This window comes from Balaenoptera acutorostrata, chromosome 5 (assembly GCF_949987535.1).
Source record: "Balaenoptera acutorostrata chromosome 5, mBalAcu1.1, whole genome shotgun sequence".
Taxonomy (NCBI): domain Eukaryota; kingdom Metazoa; phylum Chordata; class Mammalia; order Artiodactyla; family Balaenopteridae; genus Balaenoptera; species Balaenoptera acutorostrata.
In genome coordinates, this window is record NC_080068.1 from 6,136,569 (window position 1) to 6,161,722 (window position 25,154).

General features: G+C 34.0%; 1 protein-coding gene across 5 annotated transcripts in view; it reads right to left on the bottom strand.

Moving 5' to 3' along the window:
• Positions 1-22,325, bottom strand: part of FSTL5 (follistatin like 5) — a 773,228-nt gene extending 750,903 nt beyond the window's left edge. For 3 of the 5 annotated variants that reach the window (XM_028167007.2, XM_028167006.2, XM_007184136.2), the window contains exon 1: positions 21,400-21,822. The gene's annotated coding sequence lies outside the window, so the exon portion shown is untranslated. Of the gene's footprint in view, positions 1-21,399; positions 21,823-21,897 lie in introns of those variants that run through there. The other 2 variants (XM_007184135.3, XM_007184134.2) reach the window with 2 other exon arrangements.
• Between the last annotated feature and the right edge of the window lie 2,829 nt (positions 22,326-25,154).

Consider the following 25,154-nt stretch of genomic DNA (forward strand, 5'->3'; position numbering starts at 1 on the left):
ATTATCACTTACAAGTGTCCTTAGAATTTAAATCTGAGAGCAGATGATCATCTCTCAAGATCAGAATTTGTACCAAAGACATTCTTGCCTGTGTTTAGTGGTCAGCATAATAGTTAATGCTCCTTACTAATTGGATATATAATTGGCATCGTTACTAATTTAAATGTCTAAAGCATATTATTTTCTTCCCATTTTTCTCTTTTTACTGCAAGTGCTCCTTGGTCTCCACAATTATTATAAGTTGCACATTGGATCATCACACACACTTTAAAATTCCAACAGCTAAAGTGACATTATATCTGAATTTTAACACACACACACACACACAAGGAGACACATGCTTTTACAGTTTCTAAGCAGAATTTTCAAAAGCTTTTTGTTTTCTTTCAAGATTACACAACTGGAGTGTGAACATGACTGTTCTCAAGATATTGCATGTTTTAGAGTCAAAATGATTTACTGAGAAAATTCAGGACATTGACATTCCCATGGTGGTGCCCCAATTACAGAGCTTCCATAATTATGTCTGAAACAAAACCTGCCAGCAGAGTTGACAGCTTTAGTGATAGTATTTGAATGCAATGAAGAGCAGTGAAGAGCCTTCATCGGCCTCAGTGGGGAAAAACTTGTCTAGTGACTGGTCTGTGCGAGATAAACAAAACGTCTTCTAATGTGATCCAAAGTTAATGAACTTTCAAGCATGCACAGAAAGAACAAAATTCAAATGCACACATCAGTGATTTATAGAGCTATAACTTAATTATTTGGGAGGAATTTCCATTTGTGTTATATATTCTATTATCAATGTAACTCAATTGGATTGCCTTCTTATATTTGCATTTTAATGCACTAGGAGGATTTAATTTGAACTTTTCTCCCACAAGGCTATTCCAAATGGAAATGTATTTCCAGGTTGCTATTTGATCTGTATTCCATTCATTATACTCAAACATGTCAGAGTATGCTAGGTTGCACACAATCACTCAGAGTATGTGATTAGTATGGAATCAAACTCAACTTAAATTTTTAAGTAACTTTGTCTGCTCTGGAGAATGACACCAAATCCAAAGTTGTGGTTCTTCGTGATGAGGTTGTAAATATAAAGGACATCATGATCGTTTTGAAAATTTATATTATCATTATATTATCATTATACAAATATAATGATCAGTGGGAAAAAAGTGAATTTATGTTACATCAATGAGCCAGTACAGAAAAGCAAAAAGAATTAAGAAATATCCAATATACACATATTATTGTGATCTGGTATGTTAAATGGACATTTTTAAAAACCTATTTTTTGTTTTGGAATTTCCTTATACAATGCTTATAAAGGTGTATATTTTAGAATGTGAAGCTTGTTCTAAACAGTAGATATTCACACAAAATTATTGTTATAGGTTGTAAATTAAGAAGTGAGAATCCTCCAAAATGAAACAAACATAAGTTTCTATATAATACAATAGCATTTTGAATAAACACATATCCAATACCATTATGCACACACACACACACATACAAATGCAAATTCATACAAGCATGCACATTTACATGTAGAGAATTATAAACTTATAAAATATGAAATTTGTTTTTTTTTTACAAATAACGGAAGAGAATTCTTATAATCACCTCAACTTCTTTAATGGAATTTAAGATGTAAAAATAAAAACACATATTTAGAAACATATAGGGCAAAATGCCTATGCAATATTACAAGTAGGTATGATAAAAATAAAACTTTCTTTTCAAAATATCTATAAAAATACAAGTTTATACAGGGTTTATACTGTTTAGAGTCAAGATTGTCTAGGTTATATAACAAACAATTCGAAAATCTCAGGAACCTATTTTTTTTATTGCATGTTTTTGCCTGTGCCATGTACTCACTGACGGCTGGCAGGAAAAAAGTCTTTTCCTGGAGTCACTAAAAAAAGGAACTGATGGAGAGTCCCCTGTCTTATGACACTGTTATCTCATGGGCATCAGGATGTACCATAGAGGGGAACGAACCAGAAAGAATGGGGCGCCCGCTCTGCAATGCTTCCGGAGAGGAGTGACCCTGGTGTAGCTACGCTCAAATCACATGACCACAGCTCACTTTGAGGGGCTAAGACCGTGTAATCTCTGTGTGCTCAGAAGGTGAAGAGAATAAAGAATTGGTGAGAAGTAATCATTTCTACCACACTACAGGACCTTTCATATTGTAAAGCTTATACTATCCTGAATGTGTATTATGATTCTCCAAAGCTGTATTTGAAGCTCCTTAAACTTTTTGAACAAGCGACTTATTTTTTTAAGTGGGATATTTTTGCACTAAATTTCTATGAACATACCTCTAAATAGTAGTTTATGCTGTGTTTCAACTCTGTGACAGATAAATAGACAAAAAGTTTTTCACAATTGCACTTTAGTAATTAAAATCTTGATGTTCTTTTATTACTAAAATATATCTAATCATAATAATTTTTTACTCATATAGCTTGATAGGGAAGGAAATAATAATGAATTTTTGGAACCCAGACCTTAACCTATTAAGCACCTAATGTTATTTTCTTTCTAACCCTTGGATGGGGATGTCTACATACTTAATAACACCTATATATCTTTACCTGTATGTATCTATGTATCAATCGATTTATGTATTAATCTATCATCTATCTCTCTAGATAAAGAATACTTCTTCTTTAATTAAAATACCTGTGAAGCTTTGGGGTGAATCTATTTTAATGAAGGGTCAAATATAGAATTTCCTTTCTAGAATAAATTCCTTATAATGACTTTCTGTCATAATTTCTGTACCCTTTATACAAGGAAGTATTAAAATATGTTCAAATCTATGATTTTCTGTATAGCAAAAAAATACTGATTATCCAAAAATAAATCACTTATTAATAAATAAGTTATCTATAGATTAACTAGGTTTCTTATCACATTTTCTTTGTTTCCAGCTCATTTTTAAAGATTTTTATAGTTTTTTTTTAAGTTTTAGATTCACAGAAAAGTTGCAAAGATAGTATATATACTGTGCTAGATCATAACTATATACTTAACACCTAGTATCCCCACTGTAAACATCTTATTATGATACATTACCAACACCAATATATTATTATTAACTGAAGTCTGTACTATATTTTGATAGTTTTAGTTTTACCGAATGTCCCTTTTCTTTCCCAAGATCTCTTTGAGGACATCACATTACATTTGGTGATGTTGTTTCTGTATGCTCCTCTTAACTATGATCTTGCTAGTCTTCTAATCTTCATTTTTCCCCCCAAATTTTGTAAATATTTTTATCTGGGAATTAGTTTCTAAACTTATCTATTTCTTTTTAGGTCACTTTCCCTAGCTTGACACATAAATGTTGCTTTTCAAATAATGCCAATCAAGTCCAAATTCAAGAAGCATTTCACAAGAAGCTGTTTTCACAACAGGCAAAAACTGGATTTTAAATCTACAACAATTCTTTGATGCTTGGCATTTCCAAGTGTGTCTTGTAAAAAAGCTGTAAGATTTCTTTGTTGTACAGAATTATACATTCACTTTATTATCATGAGAAAATATTGGGTTGGTCAATATTTCCATTCAGGTTTTTTCTGTAAGATCTTATGGAAAAAACTGAATGAAATTTCTGGCCAACCCAATACAAAATAGAGTGATAAATCCAAATTGGATTCACATTTCTGTACAACATTTAAGTTAAAATTCTACTGGAGATCAATTCACTATTCTTTCTCTGAAGAAACTTTCTAGAAGCATTTTTTTAATTGTGTGTCTTGTCTTTAGTTTGTCTATTTGCTTAGGTAAATGACAGGCATAAATGACTGATCCATCTTCATTACCTAAATCACAGTCTGAGTTACCTAGAATCTGGCAGGTTGTTGGTTAATATTTAGTGAAGTTTGATATCTGAAACCAATAAATAAACACTTAAACAGTGAAGCTGTCCGAACCTTCACATATTAGATGAGTTTGTGAACAAATTATACTGTTCCCTACTGGGTGATCAGTTCTTCCCTCTGATACCCACAACTAGTTTATCATTAAAAAAATCCTCAAGTGTAATTCAAATTAATGTGAGATCAAAGGCGCTACTGATAATTTTTAGTGTGTTAATTAATTTTTGTGTCACCCTAAATTCTGTTCTGTCTTGAATTTGGTACTTTACTGCATTTTCAACCATTATATCTAGTATATACATGATTCTAACAGGACTTCAACTTTTAATATGTCAACATAATACTCTATCGAAAATGTAGTTATCTACATATTAATAATCATAAAAATTCCAACTGATATGAGAGTTTTAGAGGCTATATATATATCAGATGGTATAAAAATAAAATATTACGTATTTCAAGTTAAACATGATTAGAGTATTCACTGTCAATAATAAATTATCATATGTGTAGTTCACTCCCAAAAAGATAATTGTGTTCATCTTAAACATGTAAAAAGTATTATACAATGTAGCTCAAAAAATGATATAAACTTCTTGAAGTCCATGTGATTTATTACCGTACTTTGATTTTCTGAGTCAGGCATTATTAAATTGCATTACAAAAGGAATGATTCCACAAACTATTTTATAAATGAATACACCTTATATAATTTGAAATGAATTTTAAGTGCTATAATGCTTACAGAGGGGTAAACTCTTGAGAAGTAACATATTTAGTACTCAGCCTGAAAATATACATAAAAATGGAAAGCAATCAAACAAAGGAATGTTTGACATTACTTTTTCCAAGTTTGTAAGGAGAAATATTGCAAAGTCCAAATCAAATCTTTTTGTTTGTATCCTTCAGCATATATATGATCATAGCTATGAGGCTCATAAATGGAGTTCTAGTATTCAAAACTTATTACAATAACAATCCCCCCAAATTAAGTGGCTGAATATCTCTGAATGGATATAAGGATTATACACAAAAATATGGAAGTGCGGAGTGACAGAATGAGGCCCATACATAGTTGAGTCTAATTACAATTAAAATAAAATGGCTTAATCTTATTTTTCTTATTATTGAATCTGATGAAAATAAAGATTCCATCACTGAAAACTCAATGTGGATTCAAATAGTCTATATATTTATATCTGCATTAATATATATATGCATATATTTAATTTTATGGGAAAAATAAGATGACTGTAAAAATATTTTTGTTCCTGGTGAAAATGATACCTTGTGATTTTACTTAATTTGTAAGTCAGTTTCAATATTATGTTCAGTTTGTCATTTGTTTTTTCATTTGTTTTTTTGTTTTTTGGCCACACCTTGCAGCATGCATGTGGAACGTCCTTGATCAAGGATCGAACCCGTGCCCCTTTGCATGGAGTCTTATCCACTGGAACACTAGGGAAGTCCTGTTATCTGTTTTTAAGAAACAATATTTGGAGTGTACCAGAAATAGAAAATTGGATATTCCACCATTTACTGATATGACTTGAATGAAAAACAGAGATAAAAGTGTATTAACAAAATTAGTTTTATTTTCCCGTAATTTAGGGAAAATTTTAATTCATAGTGCTTTTGCTTTTTGTAAAATTGAGAAATTTAGAATTTCTCAATTAAAAAATAATGGATAATCAGGATTGCATTGGAATAAAATATCTTTGTTAAGAATTTTAGACATGCAAGAGATGAGTTGCTCTGTAGAAATACTTATGTACTTGAGAAATCCAAGTGCTCTCTAGAAAAAATGCTGAACCTGGTGCATTTTTATTGAAAATTTTAGACATTGAAAAAAATCAGGTTGCCTGGAAAATATGAACTAAAACTTCAGTGTTCTTCATATACAGACATGCGGCCTTTAACCTCCCAAGAAGCCTTGGGCTCAGCCTCAGTTCTACCTTAAAAGCTCTTTACAGCTTTAGTAAAATAATTTATATGGTGTCTAAAATTGTGCTTGAAACCCAATACTTGCTCAATAAACTATTATTATTATTTCATAGAATCCAATTTTCACTGATTCTGTAAAATCAAGTTTCTCTTAGATTAACAGTCAAAGAACATACAGGAGGATTTACAACAAAAAAATTATTTCTAAGAGGTATATTGAAACACCACATTCACTAATAAGCAATTGTAAATAAAAGCTCACACTTAAGGAGGTAGATGAAAGAAATGAACAGAAGTAAGACAACAATAAATATATCTTGAATTTAAAAAGGTCTAGAAATTTCTATTTTAAGAAAATCATAACACACAATACTATGGTCAAATATCTCAAACATTACTAGCATAAATGCATCGATGTAATCATTTTAGAAAATAATATGACATAGGTATCTCTAATCTTAAGAATGACAAGTGATTTTACTAAGTAATTTAACCTCTGGGAAATTTTTTAACAATAAAAGATTTGGATGGATTTCAAATATACATTTCAAGAGTTTGTAGATCGCTTAATGTTCATATAAAAGCTGCATGACATTTAGGTCTTTAATCCATTTTGAGTTTATTTTTGTGTATGTTGTTAGGAAGTGTTCTAATTTCATTATTTTACATGTAGTTGCCCAGTTTTCCCAGCACCACTTATTGAAGAGGCTGCTTTTCTCCATTGTATATTCTTGCCTACTTTGTCATAGATTAGGTGACCATAGGTGCATGGGTTTATCTCTGGGCTTTCTATCCTGTTCCATTGATCTATATTTCTGTTTTTGTGCCATACCCTACTGTTTGGATTACTGTAACTTTGTAGTATAGTCTGAAGTCAGGGAGCCTGATTCCTCCAGCTCCATTTTTCTTTCTGAAGATTGCTTTGGCTATTTGGGGTCTTTTGTGTTTCCATACAAATTGTAAAATTTTTTGTTCTAATTCTGTGAAAAATGCCATTGGTAATTTGATATGGATAAAAGACCTAAATGTAAGGCTGGATACTATAAAACTCTTAGAGGAAAACATAGGCAGAACACACTTTGACATAAATCACAGCAAGATCTTTTTTGGTCCATCTCCTAGAATAATGAAAATAAAAACAAAAATAAACAAATGGGATCTAATTAAACTTAAAACCTTTTGAACAGCAAAGGAAACAATAAACAAAACAGAAAGATAACCCTCAAAATGAGAGAAAATATTTGCAAATGAAGCAACAGACAAGAGATTAATCTCCAAAGTATACAAACAGTGCATGCAGCTCAATATCAAAAAAACAAATAACCCAATCAAAAAATGGGTGGAAGACCTAAATAGACATTTCTCCAAAGAATACATACAGATGTCCAAAAAGCACATGAAAAGTTGTTCCACATCACTAATTATTAGAGAAATGCAAATCAAAACATCACTGAGACATCACCTCACACCAGTCAGAATGGCCGTCATCAAAAAATCTACAAACAATAAATGCTGGAGAGGGTGTGGAGAGAAGGGATCCCTCCTACACTGTTGGTGGGAATGTAAATTGGTACAGCCACTATGGAGAACAGTATGGAGGTTCCTTATAAAACTAAAAATAGAACTATCATATGACCCAGCAATCCCACTCCTGGGCATATACCCAGAGAAAACCATAATTCAAAAAGACACATGCACCCCAACGTTCATTGCAGCACTATTTACAATAGCCAGGACATGGAAGCAACCTAAGTGTCCATCAACAGAGGAATGGATAAAGAAGATCTGGTACATATATACAATGGAATACGACTCAGCCATAAAAAAGAACAAAATAATGTAATTTGCAGCAACATGGATGAACCTAGATATTTTCATACTGAGTGAAGTAAGACAGACACAGGATGACAAATATCATATGATATCACTTGTATATGAAATCTTAAAAAAAAAGGGGGTACAAATGAACTTATTTACAAAACAGAATTAGTCACAGATGTAGAAAACAAACTTATGGTTACCAGGGGTTAAGGGGTGGGGGGAGCGAAAAATTGGGAGATTGGGACTGACATATACATACTACTATATATAAAATAGATAACTAATAAGAACCTGCTATATAGCACAAGGAACTCTACTCAATACTCTGTAATGGCTTATATGGGAAAAGAATCTTAAAAAAAAAAAAAAAAGTGGATATATGTATATGTATAACTGATTCACTTTGCTGTACACCTGAAACTAACACAACATTGTAAATCAACTGTACTCCAATAAAAATTTTAAAGAATAAAAAGTAAAAAATTAACTGCATGACAAAGAATAGTAAATAGTAAATTTACACATAGTAAATAGTAAATAAATATTAATTTTACTAAAATGAAAGTTTAATATTTCATAGATGCTACTACTAAATTTAAATGTCCTATAGAAAAAAGCAATTAATTATTAAAATATCATCAGGCAAGGAAAGAATCTATTAATTTAGTATTAAATCAGGACTAATAATACTATCACTGTGAAACCATGTTAAGAAATTATTAGTAATAATATTTATTTCCTTTACAATAATGCTGTTATGTCATAGCTCATTCTTACATCTTGGTTAGGTTTTCAATTGAAATATTCAGATATATTTAATACTCTCTGATCCATAGAAAAATATAAAATTTTAATTTTGAAAAAATTTAATTAGAAAATGTTATATTTGCAGCAGAACTTTGAAAAATCATGTAAGGAAGTCCCACTCAAAAATAACCCAAAATAGTTGCTACGTCCAAATTTATAAACTTTATAAATATGGGACATGGCTCTTGGTATGAAGTTGCTAATTAAAAACAGTCTGTTTAAGGTTTTCTGAGGACTGATGTCCCTTAGCTTTGTGCCAATTTTTAAACATTTGGGAGAATGATGCTACAAGCGCTGGGTTAGAACAAAATTCCAGTGGATTTAGGCAAACCAGTACAATTTTAGGATATGGCCTGCCATCTTCTTAGGGCTATCACAGATTTAAGACTACTGATGGGGGCTTCCCTGGTGGCGCAGTGGTTGAGAATCTGCCTGCCAATGCAGGGGACACGGGTTCGAGCCCTGGTCTGGGAAGAACCCACATGCCGCGGAGCAACTGGGCCCGTGAGCCACAACTACTGAGCCTGCGCGTCTGGAGCCTGTGCTCCGCAACGAGAGAGGCCGCGATAGTGAGAGGCCCGCGCACCGTGATGAAGAGTGGCCCCCCTTGCCGCAACTAGAGAAAGCCCTCGCACAGAAACGAAGACTCAACACAGTCATAAATAAATAAAATAAATAAATAAAAGAACATGAATTTCTAAAAAAAGAAAAAAAAAAAAAAGACTACTGATGTTTCATAAAAGTCCCTTGAAAACTAGGCCTCTAGCGTTCATGTTCTCTTTCCTGGGTCAAGAGCCCTGTACGAAGATCTAAAACCTGGTGCAGTAAAAGCCTGGAGATCAGATCAGGGTCCTCATTGCGTTCCAGTACTTTACAAATCAAACCCATTTACCTTCTGTAATAAATAGCACAAAGGGGCTTCCCTGGTGGCGCAGTGGTTGAGAATCTGCCTGCTAATGCAGGGGACACGGGTTCGAGCCCTGGTCTGGGAAGATCCCACATGCCGCGGAGCAGCTGGGCCCGTGAGCCACAATTGCTGAGCCTGCGCGTCTGGAGCCTGTGCCCCGCGACGGGAGGGGCCGCGATAGAGAAAGGCCCGCGCACCGCGATGAAGAGCGGTCCCCGCACCGCGATGAAGAGTGGCCCCCGCTTGCCTCAACTGGAGAAAGCCCTCGCACGAACCGAAGACCCAACACAGCCAAAAATAAATAAATAAATAAATAAATAAGAAAATCCTTTAAAAAAAAAAATAAATAAATAAATAAATAAATAGCACAAAGAAATTTAAAGAGAAATAGTGCAGCTTCGTTAATTATTTAAATAATTGTGAATTTCCCAACTTCAAAAAGATTACTTTGCACTTAAGAAATCTGTATTTCCCATACGTGAAGAAGATGGTTTTTGAGGAAAAGCATAATGACATTAGGAAGCTAGTATCAAAATATCCTGACTGCCTTCTTGAGCTCCTTCTCCTGATTTTCAGACAGTTGTTAACCTAACTGAAATGTTCAACAAAACATACATAAGTAACAAGACGTTCAGTTGAGTGCTAGCATCCAGAACCGTTTTCATGGGTGGACACACACTTCTACTCCAGACATTACCAGTTAAGCTGTACTTTTTGTGCACAGACAGGGAAACAAACTCTGGACGCTATTCCCCTTCCTCAGGCCTCAGGAAACTTGGGAAATGGGACACTTGCCAAAAGAAAATAAACAGTTGTAGAAGGTAATTATTTGAATTTTTTGTTATCATGAATTGTAAACACGTAGACTTAAAATGCAAAGAATTTTCTAGAAATTTTTATCTTCACTTTTTTTTTTTTTTTTTTTTTTAGCTCAATTAATTATGGCTTCATGAGAAAGCTCACCAAAGGAAATAAGTCAGGCAAAGCACTGGCACAATTTGTGCAAGTTCTTTCAAGCCTTACTTTTTTGTAAACATATTATTTTCTGAGCCTCTGCCAAAGATTTGAGATATTGTGCATCTAATTGTTACGTTTATTTTGTTAAATTGTGTGTATGTTTTTATTACATTTATTTTCTTTTGCTTTTTCCTTACATGGCTCCATGCTGTCACACTTTTTGGTAAGAAGAACATAATTAATAAACACTGTGGTTTCTCAAGCATGTGCACAAACCCAAAAGACATTCTAAGCATTTCTCTTTCCCTAATAATGCCATAGTGTCTGGGATAATGGATCATTTGATAGAAGTACTAGCCCACTGGATCATTGATTCAAAGGAACACCGATTTTAGAGCACTTAAGTTTTCTATGAAAAAATATGAAGTTCTGAACAAATAAACTGTACAATGCACAAAGAGTACAAACTAATTTTTAGATTCACTTTAAGTCCCAGGATTTAGATGCAACACACTCTGTATAGTGTGTTTAAAAGTGGAAAGAAAAATTGATCTAAATAACAGTTTAAGTATATTGTAGAACCAAACAAAGAAGGAAGCTAATTTTCATTAATGAGAAAATCACAATTTTTTTTTTTTATGGTGACAACCTTTGAGTTTTTGCCTATGATTTGATATTAAGAGTGAGAGAAAGAAACCCTCCTACACTGTTGGTGGGAATGTAAATGGTGCAGCCACTATCGAGAACCATATGGTGGTTCTTTAAAAAACTAATAGAGTTACCATATGATCCCGCAATCCCACACTTGGGCCTATATCCAGAAAAAGATTATAATTTGAAGATACATGCATCCCAATGCTCATTGCAGCACTATTTACAAATAGCCAGGACATGGTAGCAACCTAAATGTCCATTGACAGATGAATGGAAAGAAGATGTGGTACATATATACAATGGAATATTACTCAGCCATAAAAAAAGAATGAAATCATTCCATCTGCAGCAACATGGATGGACCTAGAGATTGCCATACTAAGTGAAGTAAGCCAGACGAGAAAGACAAATATCATATGATATAGCTTATATATGGAATCTAACAAAAAAAAAGATACAAAAGAACTTATTTACAAAACAGAAATAGACCCACAGACATAGAAAACACAAAGGTGAAAGGAGGAAGAGGGATAAATTAGGAGTTAGGGATTAACATATGTATATTACTATATATAAAATAGATAAACAACAAGTCCTACTGTATAGCACAGGGAACTTTATTCAATACTTTGTATCGAAACTATAAGGAAAAGAATCTGAGAAAGAATATAAATAGATTCAGATATATATATATATATATATATATATATATATATATATATATATCTGAATCACTTTGCTGTATACCTGAAACTAACACAACATTGTAAATCAACTATACTTCAATTAAAAAAAAAGAAAAAAGAATGAGAGAGATATTCCAAAGAAGACATTTAAAGGATCAAAAGGTACATAAATAAATGAGATGCTTAACATCATTAATCATCAGGAAGATGCAAATCAAAAGTGCAACAAGATCACCTCACACCTTCTAGGATGGTTAGTATCAAAAAGACAACAAATAACGAGTTCTGGGGAGGATGTGGAGAAAAGATTAATCCTTGTGCACTGTTGAAAGAAATGGAAACTGGTGCAACCACTTTAAAAAACAATATGGAGGCTCCTTAAAAAATTTTAAATAAAACTGCCATATAATCCATCACTCCTACTTCGGGGTATTTATCCAAAAGAATTGAAAAAGATATGTGCACACCCATGTTCATTGTAGTATTATTCACAATAGCCTTAAGTGATGTTAACTTATCAGAAACTACCTAATGACTATCTTAGAACAGCAGAGTTGGCTCCTATGCTGACCCATATCTTAGGCAGCACTCTTAGCCCTTAGTAATCTTTTCCCTGTTGTCCTTTTTATCATAACACTGGTCAATGCCAGATATTATCCTTTGTCTTTACTGGTTTGTTTGTCATCTATCTTTCCACAGAAAGAGTAGAGCAGGAACTTTGTCTCTCATTCCTGCTCAACCCCCAGAAACTGAAAGGGCATCTGAAACATAGTAGGTACATAATCAATATTATTGAATTAATAGTTTATTTTATAATAAATATGATCTTACTGTTTTAAGAAAATTATTGTTTATTAAAATTAAAAATTGAATTTATACACTAATTTCCTTTAGCTTTTTTCAAAATAATTGTATACAAACTATAAAAGGTATACAAACTATAAAAGGTATAAGTCCAATGAATTGTACTTAATTGTATACAAACTATAATTGTATACAAACTATAAAAGGTATAAGTCCAATGAAATTTTTCTGTATAATTAATGTTTGTAAAAGTATTTGTGTGATTATTTACCAATCTTCAGACCAAATAAGCAAGAACAAAATTATTGGTACCATATGTGTGACATTCTTTTAAATTGTGAAATTTTTCTTTCAAAGTAAATATAAAATAAATTTCTTACATTTTTCCTAAATAGCAAATGGAAACATTTTCACCTTTTACATAAGTTCTATATCATCTGTAAAGCATAATATTAAGTATAAATTCCTGATTTTTCATGGAAAGATCCCATGTTGCACGAAATAAGATAATAATAAAAAACCCTTTGTGTGGTTTTTCAATTAGCCAGGGATCAAAGACAAACACATGAAAACAGAGCAGAATACCTAAATCTAAAATCTAGAAATATTAACGAATTCATGAGCACAAGTCTGTTACAGTCTTAGGTGTGCAAAACACAGTACAAATTTATTATAATCTTACATGTATAAAAACACTACATAATAGAAGCAAACGTAAAAAGAATTAACTTCAATGAAGATTAAATAATAATGTGTGTTTGAAATAATTGTAAACCACAAAGTTTTATACACATGGTAGGAACTCCTAAGCTTCTTCCTTTAAAAATAGATTAAGATTAATTGGATAGAACAGCCTAAGACAGATTTAAACATCCCAAAACAATGCCAAACTGTCCACTGCATATAATCCAGGTCATACATACCAGGGAGGAGAATAAAGGACTCAGAGGCACCACAATAATGAGGAAAGACTCTAAAGTTCAATAGAACTTGAACTAAGTACAGTAGACAGAATTCTAGCGTGAATCCCAATGACCCACATTCTTGTATAACCACCTCATCTTATGTGTAAGCAGAACCTTTAACATGCTTTTGACCAACGGAATATGGCAAAGGTGATGTGATATTGCTCTTTTGGTTATGTTCTATGGCAAAGAGGATAGATCTTAAGAAGCAATTAAGGTTTCAAATCAGTTCATTTTATGTATGTCAAAAAAGAGATTTTTCTCTCTTGACCTGATCCAATGAGGTTTCTTTTAAAGAAAAGCAATTCTAGAGGTCAGACCAAAGAAGTCAGTGAGATGCTTTCTGGCCATGAAGAAGCAACCTCCCATGAGCTCTGAGCTGCAAAGAAATAAACCTACCAACAGCCTGGAGGAGGAATCTGAGCCTCAAATAAGAGCCCAGCCCTGGATGAAACCTGGATGTGAGATCCTGAGCAAAGGATCCAGCTAGCCTGTACCCAGACTTGTGACCCATGAAAACTGTGAGATAATAACAGTTTAAGCCAATAAGATTATGGTAATTTTTATGCAACAATCTAAAACAAATACATACAAAAATATTGACATCTTGGTGATATCCAGGGTGACAGTGACATGTCATTTGTTGCAACAAAAACTACAGAGACTGAAAAGTACACATGAGCACAATATGCTCTTATACTGTGAGAAAACTTGGCTGGAAACAGGAGTGGGTTATAGGTTGGGATTATTGAAAATACAGCAGTCCAGAAAAGACATCGTGCTTATATACTGGGAAGGAATCATACTTTATATTTTGACCTATCTCTGTTTTACAAATGTGCATTGCACATATGAGAAAACTGAAAATCAGATTGATTGCTTGCAGAGTGTAGAGCCAATTAGAAGGATCTTAAAAACAAGCAGAGAATTTCAACTTAATACAGTAAAAATTAGAGATCCACTGATGATTTCAGAACACAGTGACATTTGAAAACTTACTTTAATCAAGAGGAATCTAGGAGAGGTAAGAATTCTGTATCCACAGAGCATAATGATTATGATCATGCAGCTGTTTCAGACAGAGTTTGGTCTGAGTCCCAGCTCTGTGGGCAACGTAACTCTTGAAGCTTTGGTCTGTCAGTGTCTACCTCATAGGGTGTTGTGCATATAAAATGAAATAATGTTTATAAATACTTAACACCTTTCATGACCTGTTATGAATCATCAAAACATTTACTTACCATTATAATCATTAATTATTATTACTGCAGGAAGAACCAAGAATTAGAAAGATCAATGTAGAAAATGTCAAAATAATTCTGGTTGACATGCGACAGTCTGGGTCAAGGTAAAAGTGATAAGAGGAGAGAATAGAAAATAGAGAATTAGGTAAAGTTACATTACAAAGGGAAGAATGTCAAAACTTGGAGACTCACTGCATATAATAGGATAGGACAGAATAGAATAGAATAGAATAGAACTGAATATGAATGATGTAAGTTTAAAATGTGTATGAATTTTCAGGCCTAGGTAAATGGAAAAAAAGTATGTCATTAACTGACAGGCAGAAAAATTAGGATGGGGGACCACGTTAGGGATGAGATAATGAGTTCATGGAGTTTGTCCTGTCACCATGAAATCAGACTTAAAAAGTTTAGCAGACCTTTGTAAATATTTACATTTATGGAGTTCAAATGTGGGCCAGAGCTATGTATTTGGAAGATGTTTGTGAAGAGAGAATAATTGTAGCTTTTGGAGTGAATAGTCTTCCTGCAGGGCTCCCGAGAGAATAAGGAACAGTGAATAGTATACAAAATAGTGTAGACATTTCAAGATTAAAAACTTTTATGCCAGGCTTCATTTCAGAAGTAAAACACTGGGTATTGCTAATCAGCATGTAAAATATTTAATAAAATCCCTATAAATCTTTCCACTTTTAAGTTAAACTTTTTCTACAAATCAAACTTTTCTATCTCCTTTGGGATCCACTTAATAAGGACTACCCAAACTCGGATAACGAGGATTCACTAGGGGATCTGATGCAACTGTGGGGCCCTCCTGGGAGGGCCACCAGCACTTACTGCTTCTCCTCAGTCATCCTAAAAGCCCTGTGAAAGCAAAGAGCCTCAGTTACTGGCCAGCACTTCCCTTTGTATACGTCAAATAGAAGAAACAACAGAGTGAAGTACTGAATGTTTCCTGAGTGTTCAAGAGCCCGCTTTAGACTACCTCTCTTTGTATTGTGCTTCAAAACTACTAATTTTATTTTGATTATTTTATTTCATCTGATAGACTATTTGAAATATTAGCAGCTAACTAGTCTGAAAGTTTAAATGTGAGTAGCAGTTTATAACACAAGTGGTGATTGCTTGAAGTAGGTGATTGAACTTCAGTTCAAGATGTATTTGGATTTGAATTTTGTATCCAGGAGGACTTTTTAGAGAATGAAACAAACAAACAAAAAACTTGAGCTCTTAGGGAAGACCTCTATTATATTGTTTCTTATTCTATTTGAGATATAAAGGGAAATATCGTGTTGCTAGTATTATAGTCTATGAGATTGAATAATGTAGCACCTCTAACATTACAGAGGAAAAACTCCTTAAGACCTTTGGTATTGTACATTCTAAAGCTTGTATACTAGAGAATATATGACATAAAATCATTTCAACATAACCTAATAATTAAGGGAAAGACTTGGGGCAAGAGGGGAAATGGCATTCACATTAAATAAATAAAGTATCAGAAAAAAAAAAAAATCCTAGCTTTAAATAAGACACACCCACTTGAATATTTGACCTAAACAGAGGTGCTAAAACTGGAGAGTAGATGCAAGATGGATGAGCTAAGCTCGATTGCCTAATCCACCTATTCCTAGTGGTGGGACCATGGGCTGGAGAGGTAGAAAGCTTTCACCTGTCTGCTTTCTCATATCTAAAATGAAGATAACAGAAACTTCTACATGGTTATGTAAATGAAAAATGTCTTAATATGGATAAAGTGATAATATGAATAAAATGTATATGTACACATATTAATACTTTAAAATAGCATTTTTTTCCTATATTCTCCCTCTTCCTGTATAGGCAAATCTAGGTTCACAGACCATATGCTCAGATGTCAATAGGTAATCTATCATGAGACAGAAAAAGCGTTTACTAGTAGTGGCTCACTGGCCCTCTTTCTTTGGAAAGATGAATGAGACCACTTCCTTACCCCTAAATGAGGTAGTCCAGAGTCTGATTGACATCAGGGCCACAACAACACTTGTGTCTTTGAGAAAAAGGTGCACATAACCACAAAGGGCATGGGAGCATTTGTCATTTCATATGTGTAAGAACCTTACTTTGAAGGCTTTAGAAATTAGAAAAAATAAGGCCTTGGTGGTCATTAAAACACTATCTAATATATTTGGTGGAAGTGGAAGGGCAGATTATTTTCATTTCATCATCATCTTTGGGGAACATAATTCAGACTTGTATGTTTTAATTGCTACTGTATGTATGTTTTAATTGGTACGTTGGTGCTACTTGTGCGGGGAAGATACATCACTAAAGTAAGTTTCTCTTAACTGTCAATTATAATGAATATATTTAAATAAAACTCAATGAAAAAAGGATTTTCAAGTCTTCTGCATTGTGCTTTAGAGTTGTTAGCAGTGCTATGAACCAGTTATGAGTTGGAATAATAGTCTCTGCATTGACATGCAAATGAATTCACTAAGCTACTACTTTGCTTTAGAGATTTACATAATTTGATACCAAAACCACATTAAATTAATATTAATAATTTGGTTTTAAAGCAAGAAAGTTCAGAGTTGAGCTGCTCTTCTTCCCACAGTTCACCACATCTATGTATGAAAACATTGATATACAAACAGCAAACACATTTTAGGTGTAGGGCTACCCAGGCTCTGTTCCTTAGACGTTCATGCTTATTACCTGAAGATGTATAAGAAGTAAACCTCATGTGCCTCTTTTAGAGATAATAATTTTCAAATTATTTATCATTACCCACACTTTTTGCAGAATCAGTGTAGTGCTCTAATCTCTTCATTATTCACACATTCATTCTGTTTCTTATTCCTGCCAATTTTTTGTTTCCAGTTTTTCCTTCCCTTGCCAATCAACATGAGAGCTTCTGAATGACATTTTCATGGCAAGAAAAAACAAAAACAAAAACAAAAACTTGTGTGTGCAGAAGCATACTAGCCTAAATAAAAACTAACAATAATTAGAAAACACATTTGCCACTACAAATTATATATTGTATTATAGATTAATATGTAAAGTATTTTTATATTAAGTAACATTTCTTGAACTTGCATGTTCCAGATGATTTCTATCCCATTGCATGTTTATGGTAGAGAAGAATTTACCAAAAATTATATATATATATATATATATTTAATTAGATAGGTAGATAGCATATATATATATATATATATATATATATATACACACATATTTATGTATAATACATTCATATATATACATTCACACACTCAGAGTAAGCATTATATTATTGTTTAATTCTTATTCTTTTAGAAAATCCATATTAAGACTCATTAGAATTCCGAATGTATCAATCTCTTAATATATCTCATAACATAAAATATTAACTTCTTCAATACCAAGGTGATTAAGGAACAAAGGGACCAGTTGTTTTCTTGTGTGGTGACCAATTTAATGAGGAAATTGGGATTTTCCACAAGGGACTCTACAGTTCACCTTAAGTAGACTAAGCCCAAAGGACATTGGAGGTGTTGGAGCCGAAGGTGATTAAGTTTGTTCTGAAGAAAATAATTGGGCACATGGCTGTTACAATGAGGTTAACAACAGGAAGCATTTTTCTAGCTTATTAGTTCACAAACATCTTCTGAACTTATTATAAAGTATATTATATATTCTATTAAGTATACTTTATAAAGTATATCATATAAAGTATATTATATAGTAAGAAATAAAAAATACTAGAGATTGTATGTCAATTTGGGGCAAATATAAAAGATTCATAGGAACATATTATTCAAAGTCCTTCGGTTTCATGGGTAAATGAGTATTAAACATGAGAACTGGCCATCATTTAAAGAAAATTCTCAATAAACTATTAGATATAATTTAAAAGTTAATTTAAAAAAAGTCAATTAGAGTAAACTTTTCAGCATATTTCAGATTTTATCATTACTTACTTGATTTCTCTACTGCACATGTTAATTAATTTTTAAAAAGATAGCAATATATAGTCTTGATAACATAAAATCCAAATTGTTCATCTTTATCTTAAATTCCTCCAGTCATACATAGTCATTAATATTATTTGGAAGGGAAAAAAAGACATCTATCAAGAATCATCTTTTAAATTATTATCTAGATCAATGTGCTTTAAGAATTTGAGAAATAAGAAAGAAAACAATTTGAACATATGTGACATTAAATTATTTCAGTAATTTGTCTATATACTTTCTAAAAGTTCATTATCTTGAAATGAAAAGTGCTTTATACAATTTCAGTGCCTATGAAATGAATTAATGGCTGAGCAGGCTATCTGTTGCTATGGTATTGACTATTCCCTTGAATTTCACATGGACAAGTTATAACTTCAAAATATGGTCATTTCTTTGTGGAGCAAAGAATTAATGAAATACCACCATGTGTGAATATCTTTACTAGAAGTCTTCAAAGTTGGCAGTTTTACTTGTTTACAGTTAGAATTGCATTCTGATCAAATAGTATCTCCTACGTGCTGATTTTGGGCTTATTATGGTCACCTAATTTTACCTTACTTCAGAACTATTATATAAAAGCTTAATACGTAAAAAAAAATATCAGGGGAAAATGCTTTTAGTATTTTAAGTTTGCAATCTCATTGAACCTACCTTACTGGTTTCATTACTACCAATAACACATTTTGATGTTAGTGTTTCACCATTTCATTGTGACAACTCTAAACTTCATCTAAAAGAATTCCGGATACTGGTAGTTCAAAGCTTTACTGTTTCTACCCAAACAAAGACATACATCTTGGAAAACTTTATGGAAAAAAAAAGTCAATGAGATACTCATTTGGGTGAATATAGTGTTTATATATGTTACTACTTTTAGAGTAAGTTATAAAATTAAAATATATGTTTATGTTTCCATATAATAAATAAAACTAAAATTTTAAAGCCATAAATCTGTTTAAAATTCCACAGTCTGAATATTTATACCAATATGATTAGTCTTAAAGAGAACGTTTCAAAATATACAGAAGAAAAGAATGATTCTCTATACAATTAAAAGAGGCTGGTGTAAGCCTCATGGCCCAGTGTTCCATAGACTGTAGTTTGCTTTTCTACCTGCTTAGTTCTTAAAAACTTGTATCACTATTTAATGGAAGATAGCATGACTTACAGGAATCCTACAAAGAACACCTGTTTAGGTTAAAACATGAGAACAGCTAAGGGGGCTTACATTTGACCTCTAGTGTTTGCAATAATATCCATTTCTTTTAACAATCACTCTCATATAGGACTGTGCCGTTAATAAAATGCAAAATCTTTACCCAGAGGAATTATTTTAAACAATAAACTCTAAACCTAAAGTTCATCTTTGTATGTATAATGCAACTATAGTAGAAATTTTTATGATGATTAAAAATATACAAATATTTAAACTTAGTGTACTTTTTAGTTGCTGAAAAACATAGCCCTAGTCAGCTGAATGGTATTTATTGTCTGAAATAGCTCATATTTTACCCATTCCTATTAATAAAGGACATCTAGCTGCAACCTGAACTCACTTCCTGGAATGTAAAGAAGCTCCTCCCCATGTTTCCCCGGCCATCATTTATACTTAATCTAATGTCACTAAATGACATAAATGAAAGAACATAATATCCTTTATCAGACAAACTATCATGCCTACCTAAAAAAGTCATGAATAGTAATAGAAATACATAGAGCACCAGCTAACTTCTATCATTTAATGATTCTTCATTATGAGAAGTACTGTTCAGTGGTTTTCTGCACTGAATTATTTATACATTCACACTCAAAACACACTGCCAATTGACAAAAGGAATGTAGCTTCAAAAGAAAATCTCCCAAGTAGAGAAAAGCTCTCTGTTAAGCATACAAGAGGTTAAACATTGCTGAAATAGGGAGACATTTTCCCAGCCCACGCTTCCCAGTTCCATTCAATTACCAACAGCAGTAGCAACTATAATACAAGCTAATACTGTATTATTAAATCAGAGCTTCCCATTTACATCCACCTCTGACCTGAGGGGGCAGGGAGGGGATGACATTCACTAGTCAAGCAGAACAAACAGCTCCCAACTTGGAAATACACATGACCTTGGGGTGCAGAATTCTGAGAGACCGAGTTTCACAAGTTTTATTTGGATCTACTGTATAACACATCTAAATGAACCCAGCATGGTATAAATGCTCCTATCCTTACCACCTCCCCTCCAGAATAATGTGAAGAGAGCTCTGCACTTTGCAGTCTAAGCTCTAGATACCATAGGCAATATTGATTAATCAGAGATTAGTCCATTCACATATTTTTAAGGTTACATTTATTTTAAACAACTTGTTGGTTGATAATTTAATGCAATTTACTAACATATTTGAGGACGTGCAGTGAATGGTTCCTGTTCCTTGAGCCATGCAAGAAGTGTTGCTCTACAAAATTTATATTTATAAAGCAAGATGTAACATGATGGCATTAACTTCACACACATAAAAAGCAGAGCCTTCAACTTCCCCTCTAGAATTCAGTGCCTAATCACCAATCATTATTCTTGTAATAGTAATGATAACAGTAATTAGTAAAATAATTGTTGCAATCATTGCCAACTGTCCCGTTTCAAATTATAAAAATAATCATAACTTGGTCTTAAATTTTTGTATGACAGTCTGCATTGCTCCCCCATTTGTAAAAATGTTATAAAAATGTTCTTTTTCTTACCTTATTTCAACAGTTACAAAGTCTCCCAGAAAGATTCTTAAACGGCGTGTATCTGTAAATCACGATAATAATAATAATTTTAAAAAAAACTAAAAAGATGGTCTTAGCTGGGGAAAAGATGGAAATAGTTTGCTCTAAAACTATAGAAATCCCCGAAGTCACGCCTGGCTGGGCGCCCAGGGGGCGAACGCAGGACTCTCTCCCACGTCCGAGACCACACTCCTTTGTCAAGTTGATGGGGTCCAGCTGGTGAAGAGGGTCGCGCAGGGCGCAGAGGGTGCGAGAGGGCGTCACCTGGAGGGGCGAGAGCCGCGGGTCTTCCCGCGCCCCGGGTTCAGCACCGGCAGCGCCGTGGACAGCACCCGCTCTTCTCGCCTCCAGCGTGTCTCAGCCCCTGAACCCGGCTGATTCTCGCGCCTCCTCCCCGAGCCGGGGCTGCTGCCACTCACCCCGGGAGCGCCCCGCCCCTCCATCTGACGTAACGACTTTGCATCTCACCTCCCCGGGCGGTGCGGGGCCGGCCCCTGCACTGGGGTCCGCTGAGGCAGTGGAGGCGACGCAATCCAGGCTGAGGACCGGCGTGGGTATCACTGGACTTCACGATCCATCACAACCAGCCCTGAAGAAACCGAATGCTTTCGGCGCTGCTTGAGCTTTGCCTTCGCTGGGACGGCCGCTCCTGTGCACTCCGGAGACCTCAGCTAGCAGCTCCGGAAGGAGACGGGGCGGAGGGGACCGTGGAGCAGAGGACAGGCTAGGGGCCCGTGGAGAAGGACGGGGGATCAGGGGACCGAAGGAATCCGTGCAACCGGTCAGAAAAAGAAAAAAGTCCTTTTGATCTTCCTGGCCAAACTTCCCTCTTTCTCCCTGCCATTTGTCTACTGGAAAGGATGGGTTTGGTGTTCCGTTTTCTTTCCTCGGTTCAGGAAACTGCTAGGGGGAGTCACTGCAGCAGAAACTTGTTCTGGAGGGAAAAAAAAAAAAAAAATGCTTTGAGCACTTGGAGAAAATGTGAAAGCTTGCAGTACTTACCATTCGTAAACAATGCTGTCATTTTTTTCTTATATGAGTGCTGCGTAGCATATATCAGACTTCATATGTGTTCCTATAAAATCTCTGGAACCCTCTCTCTCATTGGCATGATTTAAATACATTGTCACGTTAAATGGATTTGGAGATTCCAGGGTTAAAAGCATCATTTAATAATGAAAAAAGTGAGAGTTCTCAAATTCAACTTCCACTGCCAAAATCCTGAAGGTTATGCAATGTTTATTATGTCTAATATATCAATTGTTCTATGGAAGATGGGGTAGGCTGAAAGCGTTCCATAGCCTTTAGCAATTCTCTCAGTGTATGTGATGAATCTTGTCCCAGTGAGACTCTAAGGCCCTTGACAGAAAGAGAACCGGAGGGGGGTGGGGGGGGAGGGGACCACGCCAGATTTCTGACTGCTTAACCCTGTAAACAAGCACTTTTTGTGAACTGAAATGATCAATCATCCCAAAGGGTCATTATTCACATACTATCCCATGTCCCACCTACAGCCATCAGGACTTACTTTTACAAAGAAATGAGCAAATAAAATTAAGCCTAAGTTTTCTTAAGTTGGATAAAACATTTTTCATAAAAAGATGTTTATTCAAGAAATTTCATAACATTCAACACCTTGTTTTTCATCCAAATGCATACATATATGTGTCGTCATATTCCTGAAGTCTAAAATAATTTTGTGCTGGATTCACTCCTGAGTGTTTTCAGGGACTCTGATGGAATGAATTCACTCGTTTATTTTCCTATCAGGAAAAATAAATAATAAATTTGATTTTCTGCAATGTTTAAGAAATTATTTCAGGAAGCATATTTACTTTGTGGGCATATATACTCAAATACCTTCTTAATAGCTATTTAAACAGGAGCAAAATTGAGAGAAAAGAATATATTATTTTTCCTTCTGAGGGACCTTTCTTTTTTCTACTCTGTATCCAATTTATTTCCAAATTTGTCAGTTTCTTTCCCAAATATTCAAGTTCCTGGTAATATCCTTCCAACACATCTAGACCGTAATGTTTGTATTCCAGGTAATCTGCAATGTTTTATTTTCCTGTGACGACTATTGATTTTATGTAAATATATAAACACCAAGTGTCATGCCTTCTTGCACGGCTCCCTACACACACATACTCATGTACACACACACATACTCATGTACACACACACATACTCATGTACGCACACACACTCATGTACACACACACACTCCTGTATACACACACATACTCATGTACGCACACACATACTCATGTACACACACACATACTCATGTATACACACACATACTCATGTACACACACACACTCCTGTATACACACACATACTCATGTACGCACACACATACTCATGTACACACACACATACTCATGTACACACACATACTCATGTACACACACACATACTCATGTATACACACACATACTCATGTACACACACACATACTCATGTATACACACATACTCATGTACACACACACATACTCATGTACACACACACATACTCATGTATACACACACACATATTCTGAAAGCCCCTCAATTCCCAAAGTGATTTTAATAATGGCTTCTGACACCATAGTAGGGCATGAAAGATGACATTTGGGAACAGAGGGTCATTCTACAATTGTAATTACAATGGAACCATTTGAATAGCTTGTTTTAAGGCAGATCAAAGCACATGTGTTTTACTTCTTTGGAAATGTCACATGACATATTTTGGTCTGCTTCATGCCAACCTGCCAAAATGTCAGAGAAGACTTAAAAGTTCACTGTGGAAATATATAGAGTACATTATAAAAAAACTCTTATATAATTCCACCAAAGCCTGTGTCATGTGTTGTTTAATAGACACTATTTTTCAGTTCATTTCAGTGATCATATTGCTTTTGGCTATGAATTCAATTAAGGCAAGCATAATGTTAAGCAAAAACCTGAGGGGATGAAACTGGAAAACAGACCTATGTTTCAAATGTGGAAAGAAAAAACAGACCATTTTTCTCATTGTCCCTAAAAGAGAGAGAAAGAAAGAAGAAAAGAAACAGAAAAAGAAAAAAGAGAACTATTTTGGTATGCATGCACAGAGATGTATGCATGCAGAAAAGTAATGGGAGGACTGTATTCTAGCTTTTGTTCTGTTCTAATTGGCTGTGTGACCAAGAGCAAGTTATTCTTTCATCATACTCATCACTGGTAAAATCTGGGGATTGTACTAAATTATCTTTAAAGTCCTCTACATATCCACCATTATGGGATTCTATATTAGAATTCAAAAACTTCAGAAATTTTTATATTGGAATTCACTATGTTAAGAACCTTCTCCTTAGGTGGGAAAAATTGGCATCTGTTACTAAGACTATGAAAATAGTACCTTAGAGTAATTTGTTTGGGGGGTGTGGAAAGGGGATGAGTGACTAGGGCCAAGGTTGAGGCTAAGAGGTCAGAAAATAAATTTTACCTATCCAAGAGGAAACTAAGAGAGGACTGAATGGTTTGTTAAAGTAGTCACTTATTTTTATATAAGCAATATTACAATATACTCATATAGTCACATATAATTACTGTTTAGGATATTCAAGGCAGCTGTAGAACAACAATAAGATGCAAGGCATGCAGAAAGTGATTACATGGATTTTTAGCTGTAAATTGTCACTGGAAAGATGACTAAAATATCAAGTAAATACGCTCAAGGAAATGTCTTTAGGGCTC